Source organism: Arvicanthis niloticus, chromosome 16 (assembly GCF_011762505.2).
Source record: "Arvicanthis niloticus isolate mArvNil1 chromosome 16, mArvNil1.pat.X, whole genome shotgun sequence".
Classification (NCBI taxonomy): Eukaryota; Metazoa; Chordata; class Mammalia; order Rodentia; family Muridae; genus Arvicanthis; species Arvicanthis niloticus.
The window spans coordinates 31,776,170-31,792,460 of record NC_047673.1 but is presented as its reverse complement, the minus strand read 5'-3'; the positions used below and the strand labels follow the sequence as shown (position 1 = coordinate 31,792,460).

General features: G+C 40.5%; 1 protein-coding gene across 3 annotated transcripts in view; it reads left to right on the top strand.

Annotated features, from left to right (window-relative positions):
* Window positions 1-16,291, top strand: part of Mtus1 (microtubule associated scaffold protein 1) — a 141,994-nt gene that overhangs the window by 26,302 nt on the left and 99,401 nt on the right. The gene's annotated exons all lie outside the window — the stretch shown is intronic.

The following is a 16,291-nucleotide window of genomic DNA, read 5'->3' as shown; positions in this document are numbered from 1 at the left end:
AAGATTGTTTTTCACAACAACACACCATTTCCCATTCTTATTGAGAACACAAGAGTTGTGTGGTTTCTCCACATTGACACCCATGTGGTAATATTAATGCATATAGCATGATATCATGATTTTGATTTGTATTTCCTGTAAATTAATGCTCAGTGTCTTTTTATGAGATTTCCCCTGGTCTTTGGTAGAACTGATTCTTCCTCTCTTCTGTTGTGTTTTTGGAAGAAGGGAAAAAATGTCATTCATTTCACATTCTGGATTCCTGGGACTAAGGTGTTGGGAACTAGAGTCAAGAGGGAATGTCCTTCTTCCTCTACCCTCCATTCCACTGAAGTAATGGTAGAAATATCAAGGGCTGGGTAGGTGTGTTAGCTAATTTTCTGTTGCTGTGATGAAATAGCATGGGCAGAAGCAGCTTAGAGGTGGAAGTGTTTATTCTGAATTGTAGTTCCAGAGGGATAAAGGTCCATCATGGCAGAAGCAGGAAGCTGAGGGATCACAGCTCAGTCCCAAACAGGAAGCTCAGAGAGAGTGTGTGAGCAGGGGGAGTGGGGTGTGGCTCAATCCTGCCCCCAGCCACAGACTTCTTTCTGCAAGGCTTGGCATTTTAAATGTTCTATATCCTCCCTAAACCTCCAACTAGGGATCAAGTGTTAAATATATGGTGAGCTTCTATAGGACATTTCTCTCTCAAGCCACCACATCCCAACTCCTGACCGTCAGAGTAGTGACCATCTCATGATGCAAAATATGTTTAGTCCAACTTCAAAAGTTCCATTCGAAAAGTCTTTAATTGAAAGACTTCAATATTATTCAAAGTCCCCAGTCTCTTTTGAGTTCTCAGGGCAATCTCTTACCTTTAAAATTTTATTTTTAAATGTGTATGTAAAGTGGTACTGGGTGTATAGTACCACTCACAGAGGAGTAAAAGTATACAGTGAAGATAGACTGTACTAAAGTAAAACCCTGAACCCAGCAAGACAAATACCAAACCCTTATGGAACTCTGATATCTGGGCCTTCAAAGTACTTAGGTGGCTCCACTCTTCCAGCTTTTGCTGCCTGCAGCAAACATCTCTCTTTGGATGGCTCCATTCCCAGTATGCAGCTCTCCTCGAAAGATGGCATCCCAGGATCCTGGGGTCTCCTACAGCTCATGATTACATTGTCACATCACCACCTTTCAGGGCTTCCTGGTCCCTCAGAGTTTTCTTGCACAGACTGTAGCCCTGCTATGTGTTGTCTGGCCTCAGCAGCTCTTCGAAGCTACGGAGAAAGAATCCATGACATGCCCCCCCCCCCACCATTCTTATATCTTTCATGATTCTAAAACTGGCACCATGTGGATGGCACTGCCAGTTTGCAGTATACTCTCAACCTTCTTGAACTATACTAGCAGTGTTGATATGCAGTTGCTTTCTAGCAAGAGAAAAAATTGTTAGAATTTCTTACACAAACTGGAAGCTTAGCTGGGTGGGGCCTGGCCCCTCCCTCACCCTTGCACCCTCTCCAGGATTCCTGGGCAGAGCAGTTCTCTCTCAAATCCCTTTAACAATTATAGTATCTTTTCCAGCGTATGTTTTAGGGGCCACATTAAGCTTCCTAGTGCCCTCTCTTCCAGTCTGTACACTTTGTATTTTTCCCCCTTCTTTTTCCTTATAGACCCACACTAAGAGTAATGAGGAACAAGTGTGCTACAGACTCCATGTTATGCTGCCTTGGAATTTACCAAAGAATTTGGGATGTTACGTGTTAATTTGGTCTCAGGCAAGCTCTTAGAAGAGGGTAGAAGACATTCAAATTCTTTGCCAGATATGTGCAGAGATTAAGGGACCATGCTTGCAGGAGCCTGGAAGACAGTGGTGTTGAATAATGTGGATGGTGAAGGTGGTGTTCAAGAGGTTTCCAAGGTGAGCAGAAACTGCTAGTCACCGGGCTAGAGGCCATTTATGTAAGAGCATTTAACACTTTTGTATGTATGCCAAAGTTTCCCAGAGGGTTTTTACCTTCCTTCAAAACCAAAAATAAACAAAAAAACAAAACACAACAACAACAACCAACCAACCAACCAACCAACCAACCAACCAAGGGTAGGATCTTCACACCAGTAGCTTACTGTCTTCTGTTGGTGCGATAAAATACTACAATCCAAAGAAACTTACCGACCTCATTTATTAACTTGCAGTTCCACACAGCTGAGTCTATCAGGGTTCTGAGGCACAGGAGCCATAGCAGCAGGAAGGGTTCACATCTCAGTAGCAAACAGGAAGCAGGAGAAGTAACCCGGAAGTTGGGTGAGGCTATATAATGTCTCAAAGCCTGCCTCCAACGATACACCTCCTTCAGCATGGATTCATGTCCTAAAAGTTCCATAGCCACCCTCAAACAGCACCACCAATTGGGGATCAGGTGATAAGCATAGGTGCCTCTGAGGGACATTCCTCATTCAAAGCACCATAATAGGTTTTCCTGAATTATTACTGATTGGATTATGGATTAAAGGGATTTTGTCTTCAGCCTGGAAACCTGTGTCTGCTTAAGATCACCAAGTGAACTTTGAAGGACAATAGGTAAAGAGTGGGGACCTACCTCTGAAGGTTGTGTAATTAGGAGATGGTTGAAGGAGTCAGAGTGGGGGAGGATGTGTCCTCGGGAGCAACTTGGTTACCATCTCAGCCAGCCCTACCTCCACACCCAGTGCTCTGGTTCCATGTCTCTTCTTTGGAAGTGCTAGCTGTTGATAGAGGAGCCTGGAGATGCATGCCAGAGCTGACTCTCATTACCTAGAGTGGTTGAAGAGGTCAGAATTCATGAGAATTCCATTGGGTTTGCATGCCACCTTGAAGTAAGGAATCATTTTGCCCTTGTGTAGGAAAGTGGTGAAGAGTCAGGGCTCTTAGACCACTTAAGGTAACCCCAGTGAATCCTTGGACTATCCTGAAGGACAGTGCGACCAGCATTGACCCACAAAGCCTATTTCCCTATTGCCCAATCTGGGCATTGTGATGGGAGAATTGCAAACCGATGTAAAAGCTTCAGGGTTGAGTTGTATGTGGCTCAGTGGTTAGACCACTTGCCTAACATGCACAAGGCTTAGATTCCATTGAAGGCACACACTGACTACTTTCTTTGGTTTTGATCCCTAAGTTCTTCTACTTTTAATCTCCCTCCTCTGGATTCCTACTAGCAAATCGGTAGTGTGGGGGTGGGTAAAGACAAGAAGTACTTGTTTAGCCAAATTGAACTTTTAAAATAATCTTTGTGGAATCAGGAGAAGGAATCTCTCTCCCTCTCTTCTCTTTCTCTTGCATAAATTTATTTTGTTTCTAGCAGATTTTCTTAAAAAACTGCCTCCTGCTCCTCTAAGATAGATTAATTAGCCCCGATACCCAATCTTAAATTGGTTCTGTGCCAGTGTTCTCTCAAGGGTGCCTTGTGTCCATTTTGCTTGTCTCTTATTTTTATTCCTTTGTGTTTGTTTGCAGTGAGTCTTGGGTGGCTGAGCATTGTCAGACACTGGAAGAACTACTCTAGCTGTTCAGAAGCAAGGTCTGAAATGTTTTTACGTAGGTCTCATGGCACCTTTATCCTTGAGTGATAATGTGCTATCGAAGTGGTTGGATATACTTTTCTTGTATTTTGGTCTAGCTTTTCTTTGCAGAAAAATTTACACTGCTTTGTGACCCAGAAGAGTACTGAATGTACTGGTTTCTTATCTTAATTGCTATCCAGGATTGTAGCCAACAGTGCTCCTTTGGTATGACATCAATACGGAAGAAGCTGGCTTCTACGAGGAAGCAAGAGTACTAATTTTTGTTTTAGAGGACACAGCATGACAGTCATAATTATGAGTCCCTTTGTTTAAATCTCCTGTGGTATAATCAGTACCAGCTACTCCAAACAATAAGGATCCTTAGTCTGCATTTACAGAGTGTCTTAGTCAGGGTTACCATTGCTGTGATGAAATACCATGACCAAAGCAGCATGGAGAGGAAAGGGTTTATTTGGCTTACACTTCCACATGATTGTTCATCATTGAAAGAAGTCAGGATGAACTCAAACAGGGTAGGATCCTGGATGGAGGAGCTGATGCAGAGGCCATGGAGGGGTGCTGCTTATTGGCCTGATCCTCCTGGCTTGCTCATGCTGCATTCTTACAGAACCCAGGACCACCAGCCCAGGGATAGCCCTACCACGATAGGCTGGACCACCCGCCATTAATCACTAATTAAGCAAATGCCATATAGCTGCATCTTCTGGGTGTAGTGTCTTAATTGGTGCTCTTTTATTTCAGATGACTGACATTTTTTTTTTTTTTTTTTTTTTTTTGCATGTGTCAAATTCACACAAAAACTAGCTGGAAATAACTTACTTTAGTTTTTGCTTTGTTTTTGAGACAAATTTTTTTTTTTTTAACTCAGGCAGGCCTTAAACTCATGAGTCTCCTGCTTCAGTTTCCTGAACACTTGGATTATAGGTAGCATCAACATTCCTGGCTGTTTTTTCAAAGTTGTTTTGCTTTGCAGCCTTGACTCCAGCATCTGGCTTTCTTTGTAATGAATATGGTGTTCTTCATGCAGTACTACTGTATGAACTCCTGTCCTTTCTCCTAATGTAGTTGTAAGGACACAGTTAAAGGAGATAAAAAATTGTTCTAAATGCGAGGTGAAATTTAGTTTTTCATACCTCAACGAGGGAGGATGAGTCGAGGAGGAGGGGAGAGATTCTAATTCTGATTTTACTCCAGATAATTGCAAAGTGGGCAGTAGTAGCACTATGTTTAAGGCAAATGACACCCCCTGGTAGTTCTGTCCCGCAGACGCTGGTGTAAGCCTGACCTTCAGAGATAAGCAGTAGATATGCAGTATTACTGGAAACCTCAATTCCCTGCAGGTTTCTCTCCTCACTGCAGAGTAAGTTGATTGGATTAAATGAACACACACGCTCGCCCAGGAAAATGAGTCATCTGTAAATCAGCCTATCTCTTGTGGGTGGACCGTGTTTGCTACTAGTGAAGACACTATTTCCGTTCAAGAACTATTTCTCTGTGGTAGTGTCTGGTTTTGTATGTACACTGCCTGCCTGCAAAATTCCTTGGCATGCATTTCAGGTGTCTGATTCACATAATCTGTTATTATTGGAATTTGGAAGGCATTTTTTTTAAAAAAACGCATTTTCTGTTTTGTGCAATAACAAATAGCTCTGAAGACACTAGTTATTCAAACTATTTATTTCAAAAGAAAGAGCAGGTTCGCTGACCCATGGCTCTGAACCAAGGAGTTCCAGATCTTTTAACTCAAGTTTCTATGAAAGACATGATGATAAAGAAATAAAATCTACACAGTGTGTTTTGGTGCATGAATCTATTTTTAGTATTTTAGCGTTTAAATTGTCAAAGAAAGTAGAAGTATGTAAATCAAACAGAATGTTGAAGAACTCTGTTAAGTGTTCCCTACATGAGAGTGAGTCATTGTCAATGGTCACTACACATCACGATAGAATTTCGCTTTATAATATTCTATCATTAATAATAGTAGTGTTGTTAAATACTATTATTTATTAACATGAATGTAAAGATTGAGAAAATCTAAGTTTAAAATATGAAATGTTTAAGAATAAACATAAGAAATGAGACGTTAAAATGTAGGCAGGTTAAGAAAGACTTTATTACTGTTCGTTTTTATTTTTTGAGACAAGGTTGTGGTTTTGGGACAAGCAATTCCAACTGGTCCAGAGTATAATTTTCCTGCCTCTACTTTGATAAATTCTGGGATTACAGAAAACATTGTAGCTTTAAATTTATATTTCCACATTGACCATGGAGACATATTGAACTTTCAACTCTGTTTGCTGTTGACTTAGCCATTCTGACATGGGGTCTTGCTCTGTAGCTCAGGCTAAGCTAGAACTCACCATATGGCTCTGGTTGGCCTCAACTTTCAACTCTTTATGATTACCTGAGTCCTTGGAGCAATCCTATTTTTTTATGCCAGAAGCAGTCACCTAGTACCAGTAAATGCTTAGTTAACCTGTCAAAGAACCAAAGATGCTCACTGTACAGAGGTCAACATTACTTTTGCTTTTATGACTTCTGCTGCAGTTGATGTATTACAGTGTCACCAAGAAACATCTGCAGGTTTTCTGCCTGGGAGATCTCAGAGAAGTTACAGTGTTTCATTGGCACAGAGTCCGAGGCAAATTTCTTAGTTGTGTGTGTATGTGTTTGTGTTTGTCACACTCAGTTCTGTTAGTACTAGAAGGCTGTGTTGGTCTTTGAATAACCATGGTCTACAGGGAGGGTTCATCATATGAACTGATGGGATTTCTTGTGGTCTGGTTGTAGTTTCTGCCTTGATATAAAGAGATTATTTAAGGTACAGTCAAAAAGTTATATCTTTCTCTTTTTTTTTTTCTTTAGCAAATAAGATATGTCATGTTTAACTTTATAGCTGCTGACTTGGCCATTCTGACATGATATGGGGTCTTGCTCTATAGCTCAGGCTAAGCTAGAACTCACCATATGGTTCTGGCTGGCCTCAAACCTATGACAATCCTCCTGCTTTGGACTCCCAAGGGCTGGAATTAAATGTGGGAGCCATTATGCTATGGCTCAGGGGTTACTGTGAACAAATAATACCTGCTTGTTGGGAAGGATAGTTGTCATATGAGGTCATGTGATAGAACTCTTCTATCTGTTCTGATCATCTGAATAATATTGGGCCATTTAGATAGTGTATAGTACCCTGAAGTATAGTTACTGTAAAAGGCCCATATTAAACATGATCAGACAGCTAAGCTCCTGGGAGTGTGCTTTGAAGAGTGACTGTGGGGCCTCACATTCTGGTTTGAAAGTTCCAGGAAGTTTTTGAGCCAGAAAATTTTGGACAGAAAGTGTATTTTTGAACAAGCTGTAGGAATCAGATTGTTGTGCCTCAGTAGGCCAGCTAACTGACTGTGTGGTAACTCTTAACTTCTAGCGGGTGTTTGCTAGGAGTTTTTCTCAGTGGTGGTATTTTTAGCATAATCACCTGGGTCTTCAGTCTTCCTAGGTTCCCCCCTCCTCCAAAGGCTTTTGTTTTATTGAGACAGAGTTTCCCAATATAGCCCTGGCTGTCCTAGGACTCTTAGATCAGGTTGACTTCAAATTTACCTAGATCTACCTGCCTCCTCCTCCAGAGTAATGGGATTAAAGGTGTGTATCACCTTGACATTGGTCACACCCCAAGGCTTTTGATTGTATACCATAAATTATCTAAGATCTTCTGGCTATACTGGTTGTAACAGAACTGAAGTTCATTTAATTTACATTTTTACCATAAGAGCTGGGCTGGGTGTCTCAGCCTGTCATTTCTACTGTGTAGGTAGAGACAGAAGGCCTGCCTACAACTACAAAGTGTTCAAGAGCAACCTAGAAACAAGGTGAAATCTTGTCTCTAAATGAATGAATGAATGAGTGAATGAATGAATAGAATTAAGATCTATTTTAAAAATAGGTGCTATAGCTTATTGGTAGAGTGCCTGCCTAGCATTTTTAAAGCTATAAAAAAAAAAAAAAGCAACCTGCCCCCCAAAACCCCCAAAGGTTCTCTCTATCCACTCCACCAAAAAACAAACAACCCTTTATACATGAAATTTAAACTGAACATGAGTGATAGGTTACCTCTTTGTTTATTGATGTGAAATGGTTGCTTTTCTTTGGTTGCCGGTTTTGATTCTCCTGGGGGGTGGGTGATGGAAGCTTTGAGAGCTCTGGTGTGCTCTGGTTCTCTTCTGGGTTTGCAGTGATTCTCTTTGTGCCGGTGATAAATATGGATCTGTTTCTTAGATACTTGTTAATACTTTAGTATCCTTATAAGGTATTCTAATTAAAATTAGAATCTTTAAAATATTTTTATGTATTTTTAATAATTTACACACACACACACACACACACACTATTGGGACTCACTATGTAGGCCAGGCTGGTCTCCAACTCAGTGATTTGTTTCCTTCTACACTAGGATTTAATCCTGAGCGCTAGGTTTAAAGGCATGCCCCACCAAGTCTAGCACTAAATGTATCTTAAATGTAAATCTTACAAGTTTTTGAGTGAGAGATAAATATATCTTTGTTGAGGTAGTTTTAATGTTTTTCTTTTGTAAAAAAAAAAAAAATGGTATGAAAGAGTTTCTCTGATATTCTTTGCTACATTTTCTACTTTAAAATTCTTAAATTTGTGTTTTAAAAAGAAGCAAATTATTTTTCTTTGGATGATTAAATAGTATCATTCTCTGTGTTTTAATAAATTATTCATTTTAACCCAGATCTCTCTGGCATTCTTTAAGCTTTGTCTGAAACCTGTAGTAAACCTTTCTGCCCTTATTGTTACATAGTCGGGTCCTAAACCTGTAGATTAGTTTTTTTTATAAAGAAAAGGGAACATCATGTTTCCTCTAGTTTAAATTAAAGCTCGAAATCCTTTCTGTACCAACAAAGAACATCATAGATTATTTATGCAGCAGCTTCCCACACTATCTTCTGTGGCTTTCTTCTTTAAATATTAATTTAAGTGAAGTAATCCTTTTTAAATTATGTTTAATTGAACAGGCGTTTATTGAGCACTTGCTGTGTGCCACACTGTCTCCTGTGTGGTGCAGATTACACAGTGCCGGGCCTTGGGAGCACGTCTGGGTTTTCCGTCTGGATTTTTGTCTGGATTTCCTCCCCACCTCTCTATCAGCTCAGCTCGGTCCTAACAGTTTCCTGCCTCCTGCTTGTCTCCAGTAGAACGTGATCTACATCTCAGCCAAGGCAATTGTCAACATCTATCTTCCCTGCTCCGGCAGACTCCAGAGCATATAAACAGAATCTGAGCTGACCCCACTGCCTACCCAACTTTACTGCCCCTGCCTCATGAAGCTTCTTCCTCGAGACATTCCAGCCTCCCCTGCACTTTGGATCCTATCCTATGTCATTCCTCTGCCTGCACTGCCTGGCTCTGTGTTGGACAAAGCCCTCTATATTTTCCTCTGACTTTGTCGAGATCAGCATCCTCCCCCCTCCCCCCAGATGTCCTGTTCATTACTCCTGTGGCATGTGGGTGTTTTCACTCCAAAGCAACATTGTTAATAGTAGCTATGTTTCATTTATTGCCAATGCAGAGTGTATGTAGCCTCTTGGGAACTAATTCTAGTCAGCACATAGCAACTATCCAGTGCATGCTTTAAATAGTGTCCGGAATTGTATTCATTAGGATTCAGTGGTACCCATATTATCACTTTACAATTTTGACTGAATACGTGTTTTGCTCCAAGATCCAAAAGCAAAGCCACCATGAATCACCTTAGGAAATGGACTGAAGAGAAGAGTCCACAGCCTCCCCAAATAGTGTCACATGCTGGAGACCAAGTGCAAATCTGAACCTATCAGGAAACACCAGACATAAACCTTAAGAAGATTGGAGTACAGATGGTGATCTGCTGCAGACAGATCTGGGTAGAAAACTAGGCCTGAGGCAGCAAGAAGAGATGGATATCACTTTCCATTTTCTCCTCATCTTTGGTTATACAGAATCTTCTGCTACATACACAGCCAGCCAGGATTGCTAGCCAGTTTGCAAGTATAGCCACTGCTGTTAGGGTCAGGTTTTAGAAAGCAGGTTCCATGCCTGCTACCACCCTGCCCAGCAAAACCAGATAATGCTACTCTAGGCCAGGGATCCAAGGTCTTGCATTGCTGCAGGAAGGGGAGAGGCGGAGCCTGGGATCTGATGGCTGATTGGGAAACCTATGCAAACATAAGCATAAGTTAACCTATGCAAACTAATGCATGACTGAGACAATTTGTGTCTTTCACTACTTACCAGACAGTTTTCTGTATTTGAATCTAACTAGAATTTACATATTAAGTTCAGTACATGTTTTATGACTCTGGACATAAAACTATCATAGATATCTCTGGTGTGGGCAGGGATTTGTTTGCTTATGGACTAAAAGGGCATTAATGTGTTGGTTGGGTGACTGTTAGAATTCCATAGGTAAGTTTTGAGTTCTTTTCTAACCCTTAGAGTCAGTGGCTTTGAAATATTGAACTATGTTTCAATGTTGATTGCTTTTTTTTTTTTTTAAGTCATTTCTTGGCTACGGGTATAGTTTAACAGTAACGTGTCTGGAAAGCATGCATGAAATCCTGGGTTTGGTCTCTTCATGAATGTGTGTATACACACACAGACACATACACACAGACACATACACACACAGAAACATACACAGAGACACACACCACTAAAATGGAAATTTTTAGAAAATAAGAAAATGAATATGAGCTTCATTTGGTATGATAATTCAACCAGGTGGAAGTGGTATGCACCTTTAATCCTCAAGAGGCAGAGAAACGTGGATCTCTGTGAGTTCGAGGCCAGCCTGGTCTATAGAGTAAGTTTCAGGACAGCCAGGGCTACACAGAGAAACCCTGTCTTAAACAAACAAACAAACAGAAGACAAAAAAAGGAGGGGGGAGAAGATAATCCTCAATAGAGAAGATAGGAATGAGAATGTTCTGTGTTGCTGTTTAACATAATTTAAAATTCTTTTCTATCATAAGTACAAAATTTAGGAAGATAAGCAGTAGTTGTCTGTCTGTCTACTAGGGTTTCATTCCAAGACTTCTGGGACATAACTGAAGCCTGCGTGCGAGTGTTTCCCAGCGGTCTGGACGTTGTTTATTTCCTACACATATAAAGTTATGATAAAGGTCACTTTATCAGGTAGGTGTAGCAAGAGCATAATGGTAAGGGCAGAACAGTTAGAATCATACACTGTGGTTAAAGTTACCTAGCGCTTATGAATTGTACATTTCTGGGATTTTCCGTGTAGGCTTTTCGATCAAGGCTGGCCATGGGTAATTGAAGCCATGAAAATGAAACCACAGATAAGGAAAGAAAGGACCACTTTGTTTTTAAGAGAATTCTACGCTGCTGCTCAGTGCTTTGAAGCGATTCCTTTCTGTCCGTCCTCCGTCCTTTCCCTGTGTTGAAAACAATACATTCATTTCTGTCCACCAACACCACAGTCCATCATTAATACATCACGTTTTCATTTCTTGAGCTTTTCTTTTTGAGACTGTCTCCCGACATAGCCCAGCCTAGTCTCCACCTTTCAATGTTCCTGCATCAGCTTCCCTGAGGCTTGATTACAAGTCAAAATTTGGTTTTGGATGTCTTCCTAAACTGCTTTTTTTTTTTTTTTTTTTTTTTTTTTTTTTTTTTTTTTTTTTTGAGATAGGGTTTCTCATTGAGCCCTGCATCTCATTGGTTTCAGCTAGACTGTCTGGCCAATAAATCCCTGTGATCTGTTTTTCTCTCCTAGCTCTGGGGTTTTAGGTGTGCACCATCATGTCTAGATTTTATTTATTTTTATATGAGCCTGTCCCCACAGAGACACTCAGTTTCTCCAACAAGGCCTCGCCTCCTAATAATGCCCATGGCCAAGCATTCAAACACAGGAGTCTATGTGGGCCGTACCCTATTCAATCCACCACACCTCTGTAGTTTAGATAACAGGCACCTGCCTTTATGCCTGAGAAGTGCTTGCTTGTGAACAGGGAAGACTGCTCCTGGTCTTCCAGCCTTAGAGTCATGCCTTTGATTCTTGATCCTTTGTCTTTGTTGCTGGAGTTTATTTAGCTCAGCAGTTAAAAAAAAGGAGCACAAAAGAAGAGTGCTTAGCTTTACTCCAGTCTGGGCAGCTCTACCAGGACTTTCTTCAATGTGTAATTATCCTTCTTCCCTCCTTCCATCCCTCCATCCCTGAAACAGGGTATTGCTGTTTAGCTTTGGCTGGTCTCAAATTTGCTGTGTGCTCAAGCTGTCCCCAGATTCATGGCTTCTACCTCCTGAATACTGGGATGTCTATCTAGACCATCACTGTTGATGCTGAAGACTTGTTTGTGAATGATGGAGAATTTCACAGAACGTACTTAAAATAGCTCTTTGAGCCACATATTGACTGATACTGTATATTCTTTTTATTGTGTTTTAAAGCATCATAATGACAGGCCTTTGAGTCCACCAGGCACAATTAAGATTTTATAATTTATATCAGAATTTAAGCTGGGGACAGAATCTTTTCCTAAATTAAATGGAATGACAAAAGCATCTGTCTATGCTTAGGAAGAAAGGATAGAATGAGTAATGACTAGGTATCTAATGTATCCAATATAAGACTGTGAGCTATGGGAACTTGGAGACCCAGGATACAGTGAAGCTGGGGCATCACGAAGACATCAATGGGAGGATTAGACTTACATGTAGTCATTGAGATGGATAAGGCAGATACCCTTCTTCTATTGGTGAAGGGCAGTCTTCTTTGGTCCTGGGTGTTCTCCCATATGGTACTTTACAAAGATTTAACCACCATCAACTGTAAGTTGGGTTCTTGTCCTTAAACTGCATGGCTATTGAGTTTTTTTTTTTTTTTTTTTCTATTTTTTGAGTGAGCTTTCAGTTCTATGGTCTTTGGCACCTGTGTCAAACTTGAACAGATCAACACATCTTCAGTTAAGAGTGTCTTAATTCTCATGCTTAAACATGGGTCTTTCAATATAGGGTTTACACAGAGAAAGTTAGTCCTGGAACTCACTCTGTAGAACAGGCTGCCTCGACCTCAGTCAGATCTGCCTGCCTGTACTTCCTGAGTGTTGGGATTAAAGACACACTTTACTACCATTGGGGTAGTTTTATTTTTTACAAAGATCTCATAGTATATATATTTTGAAGTTGATAGTTTACATAATCAATGGCAGGCTTTATTAAATTGGAAAACAAATTAGGTATAGTTTTTTGCTTTTTTTAAAAAAATCTATATCAGATTTTTGAGTTGATTATTTAATGAAGATAAATATTAATTATAAGAGTACGGAGCCCATGTTGAGGTGCACTGTAATAGTAACTTCTCTGAGTCAAGAAATAGAAACTAAACCTGAAGAATTGTGCGTTTTGATGATTGTGAAGTGTAGCGAGTGGCTGGTGCTAATGTGTGACCATTATGCCAGCCCAGGGTTATGCAAGCTGTCTTTTTGATGCCCACACACCCACTGTCTTTTTGGTAAGTTGTTTTAGTGGGGAACACTCAGGCACATTCACTTGGATACTATCTTACTATCTACAGCTATTTTTTATTCTACAAGAGCAGAGTTGAGTAAACACATTCCAGACTGTGTATTTTATAAAACCTAAAAATACTTACTGTTTGTCTTTATAGAACTTGTTTGCCAACCTTTGAACTAATTAACATGTGGAGATTCCACAGAAGCAAATCCAGGGAAGATTTAATAACAGAAAAGGAATAGGGAGGTTGTTTAGCATGTAGGGACTTATTTTGATAAGCTTCTGTCGTCTGGTGAGAACAGTTTTCTTCCTTTGTGATGAAAAATACATAAAAATTCCTTTTTGTGGTAGGCTACCTGAGAAGTTCTTTGCTTGACTGAACATCTTCTGTGTTCACAGACATGGAAGTTAGACTTCTCTGTCACTCAGTCAACCCCCAAAGAATTACTGATCCAATGGTTTTTTTTTTTTTTTTCCTATTAGGCAAGTGTTAGTTTATGAAGTCTTCATCTAGAAAAAAAAAAAAAAAAAAAAGAATGACTAGAGTGACCTAGTTAACTACTCTCTCCCTCCAAAGCAACAGTATTATTAGAATATAATCTATGGTAGCCATGCCAATAAAATAGCAAATACACATATATACATATACACACTCACACTCACATGCACATGCATATGCACAAACATACATACACACAAACACACACACATATTCACACCCACACAAACATACATATACTCACACAAACACTCACACAAGCACATACATTTTCACACACGGACATACACTCATACAAACACACTCACATATAAACGCATACACTCACGCACACATACACTCATACACCTACACACTTGCATGCATACATTCACATACACTCATTCACAAATACACATTCATATCCACTTATATACAAGCACATACACACAAACACACACAATCATGTACAAACTCTCATATAAACATTCACAGACACACCATACACTTACACACACACACACACACACACACACACACAGAAAAAGTCATTTTTCAAATACAGAATTACTTGTTTGCTCTCTCACTGAGGTACTTTGAGGATCTGTGATTAGTTAGCGATCTTCTAGTCACTGAAGTGGGAATCTGGGTCTCTTTCATCCATAGTCCCAGCATCTTAACATGCTGACACATGAAGGCCACACTTTGTTCATCTGTGTCAAGCCCTGTAGAGAGAGAATGTGAAGGATTATGAATTGTATGGTATAAGCCTAGAGGGGTGGGGTATGTAATGTCCACTTAGTTCTTGTGTAGAATGTATGACATTCACCACAAGACAGGGAGGACAATAAGGAAGAAGAAATGGGCTAAGTACCCAGCCAGCCAGCCCCATTAGTCATCAAATACACTTTGTTTTTGAGTGACAAGCAGGAACCTGCCCTTCCTTCCCATTCAGCTTTCCTTTTATTCTCAGGAAGCTTTGAATCACTGAATGACATTGGTCGAAAGGCTGTCATTTAGCCAGAAGAAAGATAGTGTTCATCTTAATTTGGTATCATGTGCTATGTACATGACCTAATTTGTAAGAGAAATGTTCCCCTACTCCCTTAAGTCTTTGGACAACTGTTTCTAGATCTTCCACTCCTGGGTAGAAGGGAAGTTTGTCCCTCCTGACTTGCCTGAGACTGGCTATGGCTCCATGGTGAGCTGTTAGCAGAAGTGGCCTTGTCAGACCTAGGCCACAGCTTTACCAGTGAGCACATATTTTGTGGAGTTGAGCTACTGCTGTGACTTGTGTGTTGTTCAAAAGTAGACAGGAAAAGATATATGGGAAAGGCAGAGGGGAGCATGCTGGCTCCTAGGTATGGTGGAGCAGGTTTAATTAGAGATAGCTGGGAGAGCATAGCCAGAGACAGGGTCTGCTGGGAGAGCCCAGAGCGCTCGTGACCCTGAGCTGTGCCCTCCTGTGAGGAGAGGGAGAGGGGAGAGCAAGGGACGAGGTGCAGCAGCCAGGAAGCCTAAAGCATAAGGGGAGCAGGTAACCAAAATGGTTAGATTATATAGAGAAGGGCAGCCCAGCCCCCTGCGTTGGAGTGTTAAGAGTAGGGGCCGCTTATGCCAGCCAGGAGGGCCCTGTAACAGTTAAGACTGAGGGATGCTGGAGAACCTGTTGGCCAGCATCTGCTTTGATATATTAAATAGGCACCTGAACCATTTGTCCTGGTTTGAAACTTAACGAAAAGCCTTTAAGGTGACTGATTTTTGTGATTTATAAACTATAATTCTTAACCATATTTGTATTTATATACAGTAAAATATGGCAGCTCATACCTAAATAGCTATAAAATTAAGCCCTGGATGGCCATAAACTAGTTACACTAGCCTTTGTTTGACCTATACAAACACATTTTATTTCATAATTATCACATGTTGAATTAAATTGGGATGGTAGGAATAGACTTGGCGGGCAAAAAGAATATAAATCCATGGGCTGATACAAAAGCATCCCCTGGGCTTGTAAGCTAGTTAGTGAAACACAGCACACAACCAAGAGTTGTCTAACCTGATAGAGATCTGCTCATGGCTGATTAGCAATTGGGGGCAGGGATTTCTCAGAGGTCATCTTTGCATTTGTGAGATTAACCAGTTTGAGTTGGATCTCTAAAATTCCTTCCAGGATTAAGAATGTCAGCACTCATTAATTCAATTATATGATGGTGGTTCAAGTTTTGGGGCAGTTTTATTTTTACTCTTAAGTATGTATGCATGTTCCATGTCTGAGTGTAGCCACATCTGTACCTCAGTGTGCACATTGGACGTTGGAGGACAACCTGAGTGTTAATGCTTGTCTCCTACTTTGGGTCAGGGTCTCTTCTCCAACGTGTATATCAGGGTAGCTGACCTGCGAGCATCCAGGGATTCTCCCAGCTGTGCCTTCACTGTGCTTTAGGACTGGGAGTATAGACATGTGCTTCTGTGCCTTGTTGATATGGGTTCTGGGGATTTGAACTCTTTACCCACTGAGCTGAGTTAACCATTTTAAAGCTGAGGTTTCGAGTATAATTATTACTATTTTTCAGTTCTTGATTGTCCTGTTGTTATTTGCAAGACAAGATCACAGTATGTAGTCATACTTGAACACACAATCTTCCTGCCTGGTGGCTAGTTTGTCAACTCTTGACCTAAAATGTTTCGAGAATGTGTATTTATTTTTTTAAAGATATTCTGGAT